We start from the raw sequence: 19477 nt of genomic DNA on the forward strand, positions 1-19477 counted from the left end.
ACATGTGTTAGATGCTAGATGTTTTGTTTCAATGGAAGGCTTCAAAATAAAGCTGGCCTGCTACACCAGCACAGGATGCTGCATCAGATGTAGTGCCACTAGGTAGTATCCAAAAGCCTCCTAACATATGAAATTCCATGAGGTCAGACAGATTCTCCGAATCATTTAGGGCAGTTTTCAAACTGCAGTTCATTTCTATGTGAGATACTTTCCTTTTATGAAGCCAGGGATTGCCTCCTGTTAAGAAGCACCTAGAAATATTTCATTTACTTAAGGTTTTACTTTTCCCTGTTGGCATTTTTTAAATTAAATTTATGGGGGTAACATTTTTTTTTCAAACTTGCTGATTCTTATCTGACTTAAGATTCACTTTAGGCGAATTGTTTTTTCAATATTATGCCACAACAAAGCTGAAGAAGGTAAAAGACGGCATTATACTCTTTCGTTAACATTCTATTTCTTTGATGTACTGATCAGTTGCTATACAGGGTGGGTCAAAAGTAGCTTGACAGTTGTTTGTATGGAAAATAATGCAATAATTGATTAATAATGCAAGAATAAACTGTTGCATATACTCACCACTGTAAGTCTACTTTTACCACACCCTGTATGAGATTAAAAATTGGTATTGGAATTGTTTTAATCACCCTTCAAATCAAAGAAATTAACTTATGGGAAACAAATAAATATGATTATCTACCCATACATTTCAGGTTTCTCTAAATTTGATGGTATGGTTTCTATTTTGTCTTCAATATATTCTCCCCTCTTGGGCAAGTTAACTCCTCCGTCTCAGTTTCCCTACCTGTAAAATGGGTGTGTTAGATTTCTTGATCACTCAGATTTCTAGCTCTTATTTTGGTAACATTCATTCCAAGTTATCTTCAGAAACCTTTTATAACTCTACTATAACTCTATATATGGCATTGTTAATAAACACCTATGTCGTCAAGGATTTATTAATATTTTCTGCTTATAAATCAATTCTGTTCAAATACCAGAGCTTCTCAGGCAACTGTTGGCCCAGTGCTCAATCCTAGCTTCATAAAGAAATCCTGCTATTTTTGTTATTTTAAAAAATACATTCAACAGAACCTGCTATATTTACCCTCAATTAAAAGATATTTAGAGGTGCAATTGCCCCCTGATACTGATCCGATTGGAAAAATAATCCCTCAATGCTCCCAAGAGACGACTCTCAGTGCATTCACCCTCTTATCCTATGCTGTTTGTCTTCTGCTGCTGTGTATGTCCCTTTGTGAGGTTCATGTATTCTTACAATTTTCTAGATTTTAAATTTTTATTTCCAGGGTAGAATTACAAAGGAAGGAGCAATTGAAAACATCTGCTCTGCTCTCGGACACTGGACCAGTGCCTCCATCACGTGTCTTTCTGCTGCTGGATAATTAGGTACAACTAGAGGCAGAATTGTTTTTACCTTTGACTGGGATTCTCTTCTTGGAGGTGGACAAATGAGATGCACCAGATGGAGCTAGCTTGCTTTTCTCATCCACTGAACGGATGTGCCTGTCACTCACTCTGATTAGGAACATCTACCCCACACAATACAGGAGTGGCAGAAATCTTGATGAGTTGAATACCCTAAAGCTCTGTTTGTTTTCCTAAAGCTTGGGCTGTCTTTGAGGCAGTGTAGCATGGATTTTGTGTATGCTTCCATGGGCGGGGGTATAAACGAAAGAAAGAAAGACTTGCTCCTATCCTGAGTTCTCAACTGAGTGAAGGCTGTAGATGTCAAACAGTCAATATCGCTGCCTTAGATTTAAGCTTTATAGCTGTACCAACACAGTTATGAGAATTGAGCACGTAGCCACAGACTATTAGAGATTGGAAAATCTAGCTCTGAAATTTCTAGTCCACAGAAGGAAGGAAATAACCAAGGTCAGAGCACAATTGAATGACATAGAGACTAAAAGCACAATTCTAAGGATCAATGAATCCAAGAGCTGGTTCTTTGAAAAGATAAACAAAATCGACAAGCCTTTAAGCAGACTCATCAAGAAGAAAAGAGAGAAGACCCAAATAAACACAATCAGAAATGAAAGAGGAGAATTACAACAGATACCACAGAAATACAAAGGATTGTAAGAAATTACTACAAAGAACTGTATGCCAAGAAATTTGAAAACCTAAGTGAAATGGACAACTTTCTAGAAAAGTATAATCTTCCAAAACTCAATGAAAAAGAAGCAGAAAGCCTGAACAGACCAATAACAACAAAAGAAATTGAAGCAGTAATAAAAAAATTCCCAACACACAAAAGCCCTGGGCCAGATGGTTTCACAGGAGAATTCTACAAAGCATTTAAGGAAGAGCTAACCCCTATCCTTCACAGACTATTCCAAAAAATCCAAAAAGATGGGAGACTCCCAAACTCTTTTTATGAGGCCAACATCATCCTAACCCCAAAACCAGATAAAGACACAACAAAGACAGAAAACTTTAGGCCAATATCACTGATGAACATTGGTGCTAAAATCCTCAACCAAATACTGGAAAACCACATCCAACAATACATTAAAAAGATCATACACCATGACCAAGTGGGATTCATTCCAGGGGTGCAAGGATGGTACAATATTCGCAAACGAGTAAATGTAATACATCACATAAACAAAAGCAAAGACAAAAACCACATGATCATATCAATAGATGCAGAAAAAGCATTTGATAAGGTACAGCACCCATTTATGATAAAAACACTCAGCAAAGTGGGAATAGAGGGAGCATTCCTCAACATAATAAAGGCCATATATGACAGACCTACAGCCAACATCATTCTCAATGGGCAAAAATTAAAATCTTTTCCACTAAGATCAGGTACAAGACAAGGTTGTCCACTTTCACCACTTGTATTCAATATAGTACTGGAAGTTTTAGCCACAGCGATCAGACAAGAAAAAGAAATAAAAGGCATCCAAATCGGAAAAGAGGAAACAAAACTGTCACTGTTTGCAGATGACATGATAGTATACATAGAAAATCCTACAGACTCCACAAAAAAACTGCTTGACCTATAAGTGAATTTGGCAAAACAGCGGGATACAAAGTCAATATCCAGAAATCAAAGGCATTTCTGTACACCAACAATGAAACAGCAGAAGCAGAAATCAAGGAAAAATCCCATTTGAAACAGCAAAAAGAAAAATAAAATATCTAGGAATAAACCTAACCAAAGAGGCAAAAGACCTGTATTTAGAAAACTACATAACACTCAGGAAAGAAATCAAGGAAGACACAAACAAATGGAAACATATACCGTGTTCATGGATTGGAAGAATTAATATCATCAAAATGTCCATACTACCAAAAGCAATTTACACATTCAATGCAATACCTATTAAAGTACCAATGGCATATTTCACAGACATAGAACAAACACTTCAACAATTTATATGGAATCATAAACCACCCCGAATAGCTGCTACAATTTTGAGAAAGAAGAGTAAAGTAGGAGGGATCACAATACCTGACACTAAACTATACTACAAGGTCACTGTAATCAAAACAGCCTGGTACTGGCATAAAAACAGGCACATAGACCAATGGAACAGAACAGAGAGCCCAGAAATAAACCCAAGTCTCTATGGTCAATTAATATTTGACAAAGGAGGCAGCAACATAAAATGGAGTAAAAATAGCCTCTTCAACAAATGGTGTTGGGAGAACTGGACAGCCACGTGCAAAAAAATGAAACTCGAGCACCAACTTACACCATATACAAAAATAAATTCAAGGTGGATAAAAGACTTAAATATAAAAAGTGATACCATTAAAGTCCTAGAGGAGAATGTAGGTAGTAAAATCTCAGATATTTCACGGAGAAACTTTTTTACTGACTTGTCCCCTAGAGCAAGGGACATAAAGGAAAGAATAAACAAATGGGACTTCATCAAAATTAAAAGCTTCTGCACAGCTAAAGAAAAACAGTACCAAAATTAAAAGAGAACCAACTGTATGGGAAAACATATTTGCCAACGATACCTCAGACAAGGGTTTAATCTCCAAAATATATAAAGAACTTACATGACTGCACTCTAAGAAGACAAGGAATCCAATTAAAAAATGGGCAGAGGACTTGAACAGACACATCTCCAAGGAGGACATACAGAAAATCCAAAGACACATGAAACGATGTTCAATATCACTAGCTATCAGAGAGATGCAAATTAAAACCACAGTGAAATACCACTTCACACCAGTCAAAATGGCCATCATTAACAAATCAACAAACAACAAGTGTTGGAGAGGTTGTGGAGAAAAGGGGACCCTAGTGCACTGTTGGTGGGACTGCAGACTGGTACAACCACTATGGAAAGCAGTATGGAACTTCCTCAGAAAACTAAAAATGGATCTGCCTTTTGACCCAGCAATTCCACTGCTGGGACTATATCCTAAGAACCCTGAAACACCAATCCAAAAGAACCAATGCACCCCAATGTTTATAACAGCACAATTTACTGTAGCTAGATGCTGGAAGCAACCTAGATGCCCATCAGTAAATGAATGGATCAAAAAACTATAGTACATTTACACAATGGAATTCTATGCAGCAGAAAGAAAGAAGGAGCTCCTACCCTTTGCAACAGCATGGATGGAGCTGGAAAGCATTATGCTAAGCGAAACAAGCCAGGCAGTGAAGGACAAATACCATATGATCTCACCTTTAACAGGAACCTAAACAACAAAACAAAGAAACAAGCAAAATATAGCCAAAGACACTGAAATAGAGGACAAGCTGACAGTGACCACAGGGGAGAGAAGAGGGAATTTCAGGAGAACAATGTGAAGGGTTTACAGGAACAAATTTAAAGGACACATGGACAAAAACTAGGGGGAGGATGGTAATGGGAGGGAGGTGGGGAGGGTTGGGAGGGTGGGCTTTATTGGGAGTAAAAGGGAGAAAACGGTGCTTGAACAACGATTAAAATAAAATTAAAAAAAAAGAAAGAATAAAATACTTCCTTTTTACCAGAAAAAAAAAAAGAAAAAGAAATTTCTAGTCCAGAAATTTCATTTACAAATGGGCGATCATGGCCCAGATGAATAGGTTGCTCTAACATGACTAATAACACCCGTTTTTTTTTGAGTACTTACTGTATTATGTACCATGTAAAGCATTTCACAAAGAGTGGTTTCTCATAAAATAATTCAAAGTTTGGTTCTGTTTTTATTTGTTTAATAGTTTTTTTTTTCAGATGAGGACACAGGCTGTAAGGCCAAGATTATACAGTTAAAGAGTGAAGGATGAGAATTCAAACTCAATTCCAAATGATACCAAAATCTATGCCCCTAACTACTGTCTATAGACAGACTGAAAATAAACATGTCCGGGTTGAAGAGCAGTTCTGTAACTAACTTGTTCTGAATTCGGTATAAAATGTCTCATATCTTGTAGGTACAATTTTCTCACATCTGAAGTACAGATAAGAGTGGCCAAATAGGGTGGTTGTTGGAACGAAATTAGCAGCATATTGAAATGCTGGTTTTAATATATGAAGAGTCAAGTGTTCAGAAAATTCGTGGTAGTTTCCTTTTCTGCAGATACTCAAGTTGGACCACTACTATGCTGATATTTAAAAGGGTGCTGCTTTTCTTGAGTATGTGGGGTGTGGCAGTGAATAAGATGACCTTTCCAATGCCTTTCAAGGTAGAGCTTTGGTGATTCTGTGAGTCACTTGCTAGGGCGAAAGGGACATGCCCTGCTTGCCTCCCAGCTCAGAAATCTTACTCCGACTTCAGAGTTATCAGAAAGAAGTCATAACGTTGCCCAGACTTTACTAATAGAAATATGAAATCGCAAATCTAAAAGCTTTCTATTTTCAACTGACGTTTCAGTCCCTTTGATACCCACTTATAAAAAAGACACAAACTCTTACTCTGAAGAATTAATTCCTTATTTGAAATTCCCTTGGAGAAGGAGAAGCACAGATGTAAAGAGGGAGCTGGGAGGTAGGTTAAATATTATAGATTCTCATCTGGGCCCTGGCCCTCTTAACCTGTGAGAATCCACCGTAGACCTCTACAGGGGACTTAGTTTTCTCATCTTTTAAATGAACAAGCTAACCTTGCACTAAGTAAACTCTTAGAACCCTTCCAATCTGATAGGATTGACTCTCCCATCTATCTCACTTCCAGACTCTTTCTTACATTTTCTGTACTCCCTATGATACATGTCAACTTGAATAAGCTGTGGGGTTCCCAATAGTTGCTCAAACATTATGCTGGGTATTTGATTAAGGATGTTTTTAGATGAGAGTTACTTTCAAATAGACTGAGTAAAGCAGAGTGCCCTCCATAATATGGTGACCCTCATCCACTCAGGTGAAAGCCTAACTAGAACAAAAAGGCTGACACTCCCTTAAGAAAGAGAGAAGTTTTCCTGCCTGACAGGCAGTCTTACATGGGACAATGGCATTTCTCCTGCCTTTGGACTTGAACGGAAACATTTGCTCATCCTCGGTGTTCAGCCTGCTGGTTCACCCTGAAGGTCTTGGGACTCAGTCTCCATAATTGTATGAGCCGATTCTTTATAATAAATCTTTCCATCTAAATGAATATCTTATACTTAAAGGTTTATATATACATTCCCTTGATTCTGTTTCTCTGGAGAACCATGAGTAATACAGATACTCATGCAGACTCCATGGCCCAGACTTCTTGGCATTTCCCTCCCTGCACCTCCAACACACACACACACACACACACACACACACACACACATACAAAGTGCACCTGTCCTGAAGAACCTTCACTCTGTGACCTGATAAACAACTCTAATTTAAGATGATAGTGATGATTGACAATGAAGTCATAATAAATAGCATCAGCAATGTAGAGTCAGACATTTAAAAGCATTCATCATATAGACCTACAAAATAAATGTTGTTAATCTTATTTTTTGGATACCAAAAAAAGAAGTTTGAGAGAGGTCCTTGGGCATGTATTAGGGATAGAATTAAAATGGCAAATGTCTTCAATAAACAGGGACATGCTTTTCCATGTGTTGTAACAGATTCCCAACACAACTTGAGTTTCACAGAGGACTTTGAAACCTCTCTTCAAAACAAGGAGTAATCTAGGAGAGAAAGGTTAGGTTGCATAGCCTGGCAGAGGAGAAAGGTGCCTATTACCTGTGGCTGCATTTCAATGAAGCTCTAGCCTTGGTATATAGCCTATTTATAGCTGCAGATGATAGCACCTCCGTGAAGATCAGAGGGTAGAGAAGCAGTCGAAAATACAGAGGACTAGAATGGTTGTCTTATCTTGGATTCAGATGTTAGAATTCCTCTTAGGAATAAAATTATCTTTCCTTTTTTATGAAAAGCCCTAGTAGAACAGCCCAGTGGAAGGAAAAACTCAAAAGCAATGGTTTTAATAAAACAGTAGATAATTCCTCAGAATGCTGAACTAAACCAAGAAAAAATTTTGTTTCACTGTGAAAATAAGAACTGGAGGTGGGCTTATGGGCTGAAGTTAGATAAAAGAGACAGAAAAATCAAAATAGGTGTGAATTATAAGTAGAGGGTCAGTTACAATATTTGGGTAGTGGAACAACAGAAAATATTTTGAGCAAAGTGTGAATTAGTAACCCTTTTGCAAATCATTCACTTTGGTGCCTTTTGAATACATATTTTCTTTCCCCTAGATAGTTATGAACCACCTTTGGAAGGACTTATGTAACAAGGTTTGGAGGTAAATAGAAATTAATTGAGTAAACAAGATGTAGAACAAAAAAGCATACATAAATGAAGCCTGGAGACCAAGATAACACTGGGAACAACATCTTACTGGGAACTCACAGAAATCTTGAAAGCAACTTTGGATTTGAGTATACATCAGGGCCTGAAATAAATACGACCAACATTTCAAGATTCAGAAAAGTCCTGCTGGTATCTCAGCTACAATGCTGTACAAGTTGATGGGTCAGGATGATTCCTAACTGAATTCATCTCTTCTCACTCTAATGAGAAGTACAGAACTCTAGACTGTTACATAGATGGTGGCTTCCAGGTAACAGCACTTCCATGTCTTGGATTATAATTGGACATGCCCCTCCCAACGTGCCCAGCACTGTGTCATTTCATCCTTGAGAGCTTGTAGCAGTGAAAGTGATTTAAGATGACAGCAGAGCTTATTGTTCTCTTCCCTCAAATCTTTCCCACGTCCATCCTGACCACTATAACAGTGTGTCTGGCATATTGCATTCCTCTGTGGTTGAAAGATGCATCCGGGGTCTGTAGTATATTCCCCTTCCTCATGTTTCCATTACTCAGGGAACATTTTCAAAAGATGAGATCTGCTCGATTTTCGAATAGTTTCCAGAGGGATGTGGCAGAGTGCCACCTCATTTGATTCACTTAAAATTAGACCAGAGTGAGGAATCCCAGTGTCCCACTGGGAGCAGCTCTATGCCGATGGGAGTGTAGGAGGACAGACAGCCCGCTTGCTGCTGAAATACAGCAAGGCCTCCCTATCGCTGCCTCACGACTCCCCAGCTCTGGCGATTCTCATTTCAAGCACAGACTCTCTCAATGAGAACATAATATAATATTCATTCTGACTTCCCCCTTTCCTCTTCTACCTCTCAATTAGCATTTCCATTCTAAATTTGTTGCTATTAGCTCTAGCAGAATGGGAGAGCACTTATTGGGAAAAAAACGTCATTGCAAATTCATGTCAGATACCCCAGTCTCTACAAAGTCAACTATAGATTATATTTGTTAAAGATTTAAAATGTACCCCCATTGCATATAAAATGTAATCTAGGGGTACATCAGTCTGCTCAGGCTGCCACAACAAAATGTCATAGGCTGGGTGGCTTAAATAATGTATCTTTATTTCCTGACATTTCTGTATGCTGCAAGTCCAAGATCAGGGTTCTAGTATGGTTGGCTGTCAGGTGCTGGTGAGAGACCCTTTCCTGGCTTACAGACAGCTGCCTTCTCACTGTGTCTTCACATGGCGGGGTGGGGTAGAGTGGGGGAGAGAGAGAGAGAGCGAGAGAGAGAAAGGGAGAGAGAGGGAGGGGGGAAAGAAAGGGGGAAGACAGAGGTGTTTTTCTATTTTATAAGGCCACAGTCCTGTCAGATTAGAGGTAATAACCTTAATTATCTCCTAAAAGACCCTATGTTCAGGTACAATTACATTGAGAATTAGGGTTTTAACATATAGATTTAGGCTGGATAGAAGAGAACACAATTCAGTCTTTAGCACAGGGATTTCCCAAATTTTCATTATTTAATATTTAATTTCTCAATCCTCAGAGACAGGTTCCAAAAGAGAAGACAAATTGGGCTCATAGTTTTCAAGGATTTTCATATCTATACACTAAGGGAGAATTTGGACTAATTTATCTGAAAAGGGTAAATTTAGTGATCTTATTTGTTCTTTTCATGTGCCCATTTATGGGTTGGAAAGAATTGAATCTTTGGAGAGAACAGATTGAGTTCTAATCTTGGTAATATTACTGATCTGCTTTATGACCTCAGCTTTTTCCATCTGTCAAATGAGGTTTTCTCCTGGATTTCTTCCCACTCTGATATTCCGGAGATCTGAGATGAATAGATCAGTATTTGTGTTCCTTTTGGCATAGAAACTTGCTATCAAAAATCCAAAGGATGCTCCAGTTTAATCAGGTCTACATTTCCATTGGCCTCACGGCGAGGATAATAGAATGGAGATGACTTAAGCAGAATACTGAAGTCAGACTTTCTGGTGACAGGCAGAAGACAGACACCGAGTCACCATCTAGAAGAAAAACAGGGCGCGGTCAGGTGAAAAGACTCATGGATCAAAAGGGAATGATTCTCAAGTGACAGTGTTTCCATATCTTTCCATATGTACCAGGCAGATGGGCTGGCACCAGAGGGGTGACAAACGCACAACGCACTGCTTTCCAGAGGCCTCACTGCGGGTGGGGCTAATAGACAAACATGCAAGTAACTGACACTCAATGTCTCTATATGTAACATTGAGGTGAGATAACCTTTTCCCACGTCTTCACAGGATAATGGGAATGCCCAGTAAAATAATGCACCCAAAAATGCTTTATAAGTTATAACATGTCATTGATGGGCAAGTTAGGTTAACATTTTGTAGAAAGTTGGCTCTTCATTCCAATGTACCTAGATTTTTGATCATTCAAGAATGTATAGAAACCTTGCTATCTATGCTGTCAGAAAGCGTTTAAGCTGAAATGTGAGTAACTTTATTTTTAAGCTATTTCCTTTCATTCTTATAAACTTGTGTTTATGTGGCTTCAACAATTATTTACTCTTGCAAGTTCTGTATCTTCAGGTAACTCAGTGCTTAAACACATTAAAAATAGGGGTTTTTCCCTGGTCAGGTGTCTCAGTTGGTTGGAGAAACATCCCATACACTAAAAAGTTGTGGGTTCAATCCCTGCTCTGGGTGCTCACAGGAGGCAAACAATCTATGTTTCTCTCTCTCTCTGTATCTCTGTCTCTCTCTCTCACACACACTCATACACATACATACACACAAAGTCAATAAGAACATATTCTTAGGTGAGAATTTAAAAATTAGGGGATTTGTTCTCCTATAATAGCTCTAGTACACATACTTTATGTAATAATCATATAAATTAATATGCATATACTTGCACATTTATTCAAAAAGGAGTACAGGAAAGTAAACTGGAAACTATTGAGACTGAGTGTGTAAAGGGTGGGTAGGAAAGAATGAAATAATGGAAATAGATTGGAAGGAATAAAGGGCAAGTGGCATTTCCTTGAGTATACATCTTTGTAAAGTTCTGACTTTTAGAACATGCTAGTATATCACATAGAAAATGCATATATACATACATACTAGGACTTATGAGGGAGATAACTCTCAAGTGGGATACAAACAATAACAAATGAACTAGCTGTATTTAAAATAAAGGAGGTGATAGCTGTCACAAATAAGGAGATAGCTGTCACAAATAAGGAGATGAGAAAGATAACTAAACTAAATAATTTTGGAAAACAGTATTTTGATTATAAGTTATGAAGTTAATGACAAAAAAGAATTGCATACTTCATATAAAGTCTATATATTAGTCAATAGAATTGTAGCCATTTTAATTTCATAGACCTGATCATTTTACCATGGTTATATAAGATGTTAATATCTGGGAGAGGCTGCTGAAAGGTATACAGGGACATTTTGTACTATGTTGTAATTTTTTTTGTGAGCCTAATTTTTTTTGCAAATTAAAAAAAATAGATGCTTCATTCATGCAACCACATCCCTGAAGTTAGAAAAAAGTAGTCATAAGATTTGTCACCAGAATCCTGAGAGAGTATTTTGTTGTCCCTATAATCCAATGGGATTATCCATCTGACCTCCTCAGAATTCCAGAACTAATAAATTCATACTCTGAATCCTGAGGTGATAAAAACAACAAAACAGCAGCATGCACTGTGCCCAGCCCTGGGCTGGCCACTTTATTTATGTCTTGTCCTTTTCATGTCCTCTACTTTGTCCCATAATTTTAATTCTATTTTATAGAAAGAAGTCCAAACCAGTCCATTTCTCCTTCTGGACACAGAGAGCAAACAGCTTAATTGAAAATTGCTGTTTTTCTTCTCCCTAAGATGGTAAAAATCATTTTCCATTTCTTCAGGCAGTTGAGAGTCGTCACCCTCCAGGAAATGAGGAACGTTTCTCTGAACTTTATTTGTTTACATGCTATAAAATTAATCAGAGTTTTGTTTTATTTCAGGGTTGAAGTAGGGAAAAACAGAGGAAAAGAAATGCATTTGGGCAAAGGAGCAAATAATACACAGATTGGGGCACAAGTAGTTTCACAGTTGTTCATATGGAAAATAATGCAATCATTAATAAATAACAATACAAGAATAAACTGTTTTGTGTACTTAGGACTGTAAACCCACCATGCCCCACCCTGCAGAAAGCTGTAAGATGTTTTGAAAGGTTGCCAGAAACCAGGGGAAATACTTGATGATGCTCTGAAATGTCTAGATGTTTCCCATGAAATGGTCATTTTACCAAAATGAACTTGAAGCTACTCTCCTCTTTTTCCCTTACACACACACACCCCCAACACACATCCGAGTCTGTTAACTGACACCCCGTCTCAGGGAAGAAACTTATCATGTTGTTATTTATCCATTCAGAATGTCCTGAAAGTCAGACCCCTTCACCTTTCCCCTTGTTCCCAAGCCCATTGCCTTTGCCCTAATCTTGCCCACGTTTACTTGCATTCAGTCTTATGTACCTGGTCTCCCTGCCCAGGTCTGGCTGGACTATTGCTTCCTACAAAGCACTTCCTACTGGGATCTTACTGTACTCTGCTCTACAAAATATGTCTGCTGAGCCCTCAGTCCATGCCTGTGAACAAAAGTCCTCATGTCTTAACCTGCCATGCAAGGTCTGGCATCTGAGCTCATTGTCACTGGACACTACAGCTACCCTCAGTATCTTTTTTTTTTATTAAACTAATGTTTGTTCTGGAACATGCTTGACATTTCTCACTGCCCTGCATTTCTCCACATAGACTCTTCCACCTGGAATGTCTGTAGCCCACACCTCAGCCTGCTGAAATTCTTTCACACCTATAGAAGTGCTGCCTCTTCTTTGAAAACCTCCCCCAAATCTACCAGCTGAGAATTCGTAATTCCTCTTTTGTCTTCACATTGTACTTTTAAAGTCATTCTCTTAGTAACCTGCCTCAGCTCCTTGTTGACTGGAAACCTTTCAAAGGTGGGGAATCTGTTCTTAGGATTGTAGAGGTACAGTTCACAAAGATGGTAAGTGAGAGATGTTAGGAAATGTTGGGGGGGTGTGTGTACAAACGAGCCCAGTGACTTGGAAAATCTATTTATATGGAAAAGAGTACACCATTGTGAATCTAGAAAAATAAAGTATCGCTCTGCATATGTTTTCATAGTGTTATCTTACAATATTTTCTGCATCATTAATTCTCAAAACCCACTCAACAGAATGAGCTAGGTTCTCCCCATTTTTCTGGTGAGAAAACTTAGAGTTGGAAGAGACCATGTCTAGCCAGGGCATGGTGATAACTTTTCCCTGTGCACGGTCAGGGGAAAGCTGGGAGAGAAAGCCATGGGAAAGGTGCAGGGAGTACACCAACCAGACTCAGAGACTTGCAGACTTACTTTCTGGTCTCAGCTCTCCCATCCAGTAGGCCGGTTGTCTTATGCACACCATTTCATTTTCCAGGCTTTTATTTCCTATTTATAGATCTATAGATGGGATTTCTAGGGACATGTGCCTGTAAAAAAAAATGACCCCTTGAGAAGTCACCAAATTTGGTATGCTATGTCCCTAGGCATATACCAGATCCCATTCTGCTAGGCCAAGGGGCCCTAAAGTTTCTGAACTGGTAAAGATTTGGTCTTCCACATGGTGTTTTATTCATCTAGAGGCCACTCTGTCAAGCTAGTGGCCAAACATACCTTTCTTCGTGCGAGTTGGGAAGAAAGAGCATTGCTGTGGTCTCAGGAGACAGTCAGGTGCGCTGGCTAAGAACACACACTATGGAGCCAGACTGCCTCTGTTTGCACCTCAGCTCTACCCCAAAACTAGCTGTGTGGCCTTAGGAAAGTTGCTTACCTTCCCCATCCCTCACTCTCCCCACCTGCAAAATGGAAATAATAGCATTTATGTCTCATGGGGCTGCTTGAGCATCCATGAGGCAAATCCCTGAGAACAGCGTCTCTCATACATGGTAGCTATTTTTATTTCTGTGCCAATCACTCAGCTTCTGAGAGGATCAAATAAGAACAGTTTGTAAACTTTAAAATATTAATGGAAAATAAAGACTTAGTGAAATAAATATGCTTTTTTTTCTCTGAAACGGGGGGCGGGGGGACAGGGGGAATGTGCCCTCTTGTTCCAAAATCCTTTTGGGATCATAAGCTAAGAAATTCAAAGACCTATTCACACCATTAATGGGACATAATTTTCTTCTGAGATTTTTTCCAAGTTAACTTTATAGTAAACTTTCTCCAGAATCTCTTTTGTTGGGATTGTTTTGCAGACTTACACTTTTTAATACATTATTTTAGAGAAACAATTAGAATAAACAAATAACATGAAGTTATAAGTTGCAAAAGCCATCTTTAATCTAGGAAGATTTTTAACTTGAAATGGACATATCATATATATTCTACAAATGGTTTTTCCCTATAAGTTATGTATTTAAATAATAACTTTAAGCCGTAAGCTCAGGGGTCAGTAAGGGAAAGTGCCCTTTAATTTTGGAAGCACATTTGTGCTAAGTAAAATGAATGCGTGATGTGTGCTGTTCTTGCCATTTGCAAAACAACAAATAAGACCCGAATAAGAGTATACTTAAAAATGCCACACCAGTATATACACACTGGCTGTCCAGTAAGCAACTTGGGAGATGATTGAGGTCAGTTTTCAAACTTCTGCTTGTAGTCACAATTTGATACAACCATTTAGTTTTTAGTTATGCTATAAAAGGAGGGAATTGTCCGAGGAATTGTAAAGGATACAAGGCAGGTGTGATGTCATAACAATAAAATTTTGCCTTCAATCCAAAATCCACATTATTGACAAACTCCAATTTGCAAGTCACTATACAGAGAGCTAAACTGATGTTTGCCATGGGAATATTTAAAAATAGAAACAAAATCTGCTGAATCACCTGCTTAGGATGAAGTGAGTTCCTCTTGGGGGCAATGGTCAGGGGTAGGAGCTTTTGTAAACGAAAGTGGCTGTTGCACATATTTAGAAAGTGGAGGTATCTGACCCAGGCCTTAGCAACAGGATGTTTTTATCGTGATGAATGTTGGAAAGGAAGTGGCAAGTGGAAGTTGGGAGCAAGATGAGGGGGAAAGTGGTCCTTTCAGGAGGAAACAACAGAGACAAAGGAATGAAGATAGGGATTGTGGCTGGGTCCTTGAGAAGTAGCTGGAATATGGTATGTTGGGAGGGAAACAAATGATGAAGAGCTGGAAATGTTCAAGTGACACTCCTTGAATGACTTTGATCTGGTTTAGCACTCTCTGTCCACCATCAGTTTCCCATCATTGGTTTTACTTTTGAAAAGAAAGCAACTCTGAAGGTCTTTTCCACAGATTACCAGTTCCATGTGGTATTATATGAAAAACATACATCTCTGTGGTTAAACAAACTTGGAAAAATTGGCCCAAGTTGGGTTACACATAGTTCATTCCTACAGAACTTCTCAGAGCCTTTACCAATTCTACATGACTTGTGACTCTTAGCAGAGACAAGATAGGGATTGTTGCATTGCCCAAACACATTTAGACCAACAAACTTCTTTTTTTTAAAACAGTGTATTCCCAGACTACTGTTCTAAAAAATGACTGAGAAAACACTAGGTTAAGACATCAGCTTACATTTATTTGTTTAACAAATAGGAATCAAGTGCCTTTGATGTACCAGGCATTTCTGCCAGGTAATGGATTTCGGTTGTTAATACAAAGCCACTGTCCTACTCCTGTGCAGGTTGCATCTGGAATGTGTACCCTATAAGCATGGACTATAGCAGCAGGTGTGAAAGGCTCAATTAGACCTTGGAGCAAGGGAGAACATCTTACCAATGTCTGTCATGTCGCATGATGTGGAACCAGATGCATGGCTGACGTTCAACAAATTTTGATGAAAAAAAACTGGAGTGGGAGGCAAGAAACAGAGGGAGTAAGAAGTAAAAGAAAATGGGACAGGAAGAGACTACTAGCCTGGCAGCACAGTTGGAATGCAGGAAGGTGATCGGCAGATGCTGAAACTCTCTGAGGTTTTCTAAGGGAATTGAGGCTATTCTCCCTGGGAAAATTGAGAATAGAAGTTAAAGTCAAACATTCCAAAACATAGGACAACTCTAGGCCAACCTCATTATAGATGCAGACACACTCTAACTTATTGAGACAGTTAGCCTAGAAAGTTACTGTAAGAAGTAATCTAAATAAATAAATAAATAAATAAAACCAATGTTCTAGCACAGAAATACAATGGCAACAAAGTTCTATATATTTGAAAGTACTTTACTCTGATAAAGACAACAGGGCATCTGTAGGAAATCTTAAAATGGACAGTAATGTATCACTGGAAGATTACTTTTGTTACTATAATGGTTTATTGTCATAACATTACTTCTTAGATCCATGTAATATTATCCCATGATTTCCATGAAATATTGTTTAACCCTTTTTGTCTGTAGTTAATTAATAGGATATTTTTAGGTATATACTTGATATATGATAGTATTGATTGTTTTTCTTTCAATAATCTTTTTTTCTGAAATACATACAATTTCAGTAGTATTATGAACTAAAAAGAAAAAAAAAGTAATCCTGAATATGTTCCAGTATGAATTTCACCTTTTGTTGGTCACACCACATGACCTCATACACTCACTTTTTTACTTTGTTTTAAGCAGATAAGTACATCCACTTAATCCATTATGCAGTCACTTCTGTTTTGACCTTTAGGAAGCTCATAGCTTAATTTAATATGCAATTGCAGTAACTGTTACCTATCAGGTTCCACTTACATCCATATCTCCCCTTCTTGTCAAGGCATCCAGAATAGCTACAGTGGCTTGTGGACTGCTTTGAGCTCTGTGAGGGCTGTTCATTACGTCTCAAAGAAGCTCTGGCCAGTAATGAGTCATGCAATTTTACCCATTGAATCACTCATTAACTCATGAAGATATTGAGTATCTATCATGTGCTAGAACCTTTACCAGGAGTACTAAGAAAGAAAAATACGTAAAAATTAAGAAGACTTTCAGCAAATATTCTTTCTAACAACTTATTGAATAGTATGTATCTATCAATAATAAATTATGTACATATATACAAGTTATTTAAAAGTTGGTTATGATAAGTGCTCAAATAGATACATCATTTTTACTGCAAGTACCCTTAAATGTTTGTGATAAGTATGGATTTATAAGATTCCAGCTGTGAAAAGGCACAAATCTAAGTGGGTGTAAATTATACCTACAGAGACCTTATGAAACATGTTCACTGTATCTACTCTCTGGGCTCGGTCTCTTTTATTAAACCACATTTGTTTTAGGGCAGTTATCCAAGGATATTTCACCTTTGCAAAGGTTAACTTTAACTCACTCATTGAGCAGGTGGAAAGCCCCTATCAAGCGCTAGGTCCTGGGAGGGCAAAACAACAAAACACATAGGTTATTTTTGAGTTTCCTCATTGTAAGACCGGTTGACAGCCCTCTGCCTTCACTGCTGTAAATATAGTATCTAAGTGCTCAGCATGGGGCACCCACGTTCCAACTGCCTGACTGAGTAGCCACCATTACCAGTCTCTGCACAGAGCCATCAGGAAATAACTGCTACTCAGCTTCACATTTCTTTGTTGAGCTTGATGCCCACACAATAGGAGGATTATACAGGAAGGTAAGAAATAAATTGACAACACTTAGCATAAACATGTTCTTTCAGAATTATCAACCTACATGAAGAGAGAGTCATAACAAGCCTTTCACGGAACCCAGTAAACAAAGATTTAGGGTGTGGATCTGACATTCTTGGACACGTTTAGCTCCTCACCTTTGACCGAAGTAGTCTTTCAACAGCATTCTCTTATTGCCCATAATGTAGAGAGGCTTGTGTTTGGCACAGGAGATGGAAAAAAGTAGAAAAGAATCAGATATTTCAGACACAACTGCAGAGGGCACCATTCCCCAAAACAGCAGTAGAAATGGCCCCCTCTAGAGTTGTGCGGTGTACAACATTTACAACTGTGTAGGATGAGACTAAGAAACATTTCCCACTTCCACACTCTTATATATTAACAACAGGAATGAAGAAGGTGCAAATGCAAGGCTGTGTGCAAAGACATGAATGAGAGAAAGTAGCAAACTGTAGAGCTGAGGCTTAGTCACAGCTACTGCGTTCAGATTTGCCAGGCTCAGATTTGAATTCTCTGCAGAATAATTAGGAATCCATGGTGCAGGGTGATAGAAAAACAGGTTTCATTAGAAGATGAGATTGAGATGAAAAACTTGGGTTTAGCAGTTGTCAATAGAAATTTGGGAGCTGGGAGGCATGAGCTTGTGTGATTTCTCTCACGGAAACAGAGCAAAGCATTTGAATAGAAGCGAAGAGGGTATGTAGGCTTAGGTCTTGGCAAAACCCCCACTGGGGAGAAGGATTAGGAGTAAAAGGACTTAGAAAAGGAACTGGAAACTAATGTTTTCATCCCCTGGAAAACATTGTTCATTGTCACTGAGTGAATCGCAGTGGCCCATTGCAGACCACAAGGACTCTGTGGATTTGAGAAACTTTGTTTGGCGAAGTCTGGGTTTCCTTATAAGGGCACAAATTGTCATTTTTCACAGATTCCAAACTTCTGTTCTTCAAGATAGGCCTCAAGTGCATTCATCAATTTCATCAAAGATGCTTCCTTGCAGGGAGGGGATCATAAATCCCACAAAGTCTTAAGACTTTTATTTTTTTAAGACACTGGTTATTTAAATAGTAAAGGAGTTTAAATTAACCAACTGTTTCATATACAGGGAAAGCTTAGACTCAATAAACACTATGAAATACAATAGACAGGCAGAAATTAACAGAAATTCCTTCCATTTGGTAGGCATTTAATCCAGCCCTGACCATGCAATGGAGTTAGGGTCTGGGTTAAAATGGGGGACAAGGCTAACAATCTTCATCTCGTGAATTTACATTCTGATGGGAGAAACACACAACAAATAAACACAAAGACTATAAAAAGCACACACATAGAGTATGTGATAAATTTTGTGAACGAGAAATATGAATAGGGAATAACAGGAGCCCGATGTTTAGAGAGGGTCAGTGGGGAAGGCCATTCCAAGGAAATACTATTTCAGCTGAGGCCTGAAAGATGAAACAGCATAGCTTTAGAAAGAGGCCGAAGAAAGAACATCTCCAGCAAAGAGAATGGCATACGCAAAGGCTCTGAGGGAGGTAAAAGTTGGACAAGTTCACCGAGCTGGCTAAATTAGAGAAAGAGTAGAGAGACTTGAAGTGGGAGGAGTCAAGGACCAGATTATTGCCTTGTGTGGATAATGGATTAAAGGTGGACAATAACTGACCTAGAAATTACCATGAGGTGACTATCACAGCCATCCAGGAGCTGCTGGACTAAGACACTGACATCAGCAAGAGGGAGGGAGAGAGAGAAACAGAGAGAGAGAAAGATGGATGGATTCGGTGATACGCGTAAAGATTGAATTTATAGCACTAGTCTATGGATCAGAATGCAGAGCTGAAGAGAGGGCAGAATCAGGGATGTCTCTCCAGGTATTTTGTTTGAGAAACAAGGTGAATGGTGGAGCCATTCGCTGAAATAAAGAGGACACAACAGAAGCATCATGTTTTGGAAAGAAAACCCACAATTTTATTTTATATGGGCTAAGTCTGAGACACCTGTGAGTGATAGAGTCAAAGATTTTAAAAAAGCA

This window comes from Phyllostomus discolor, chromosome 3, assembly GCF_004126475.2.
Source record: "Phyllostomus discolor isolate MPI-MPIP mPhyDis1 chromosome 3, mPhyDis1.pri.v3, whole genome shotgun sequence".
NCBI classification, from domain to species: domain Eukaryota; kingdom Metazoa; phylum Chordata; class Mammalia; order Chiroptera; family Phyllostomidae; genus Phyllostomus; species Phyllostomus discolor.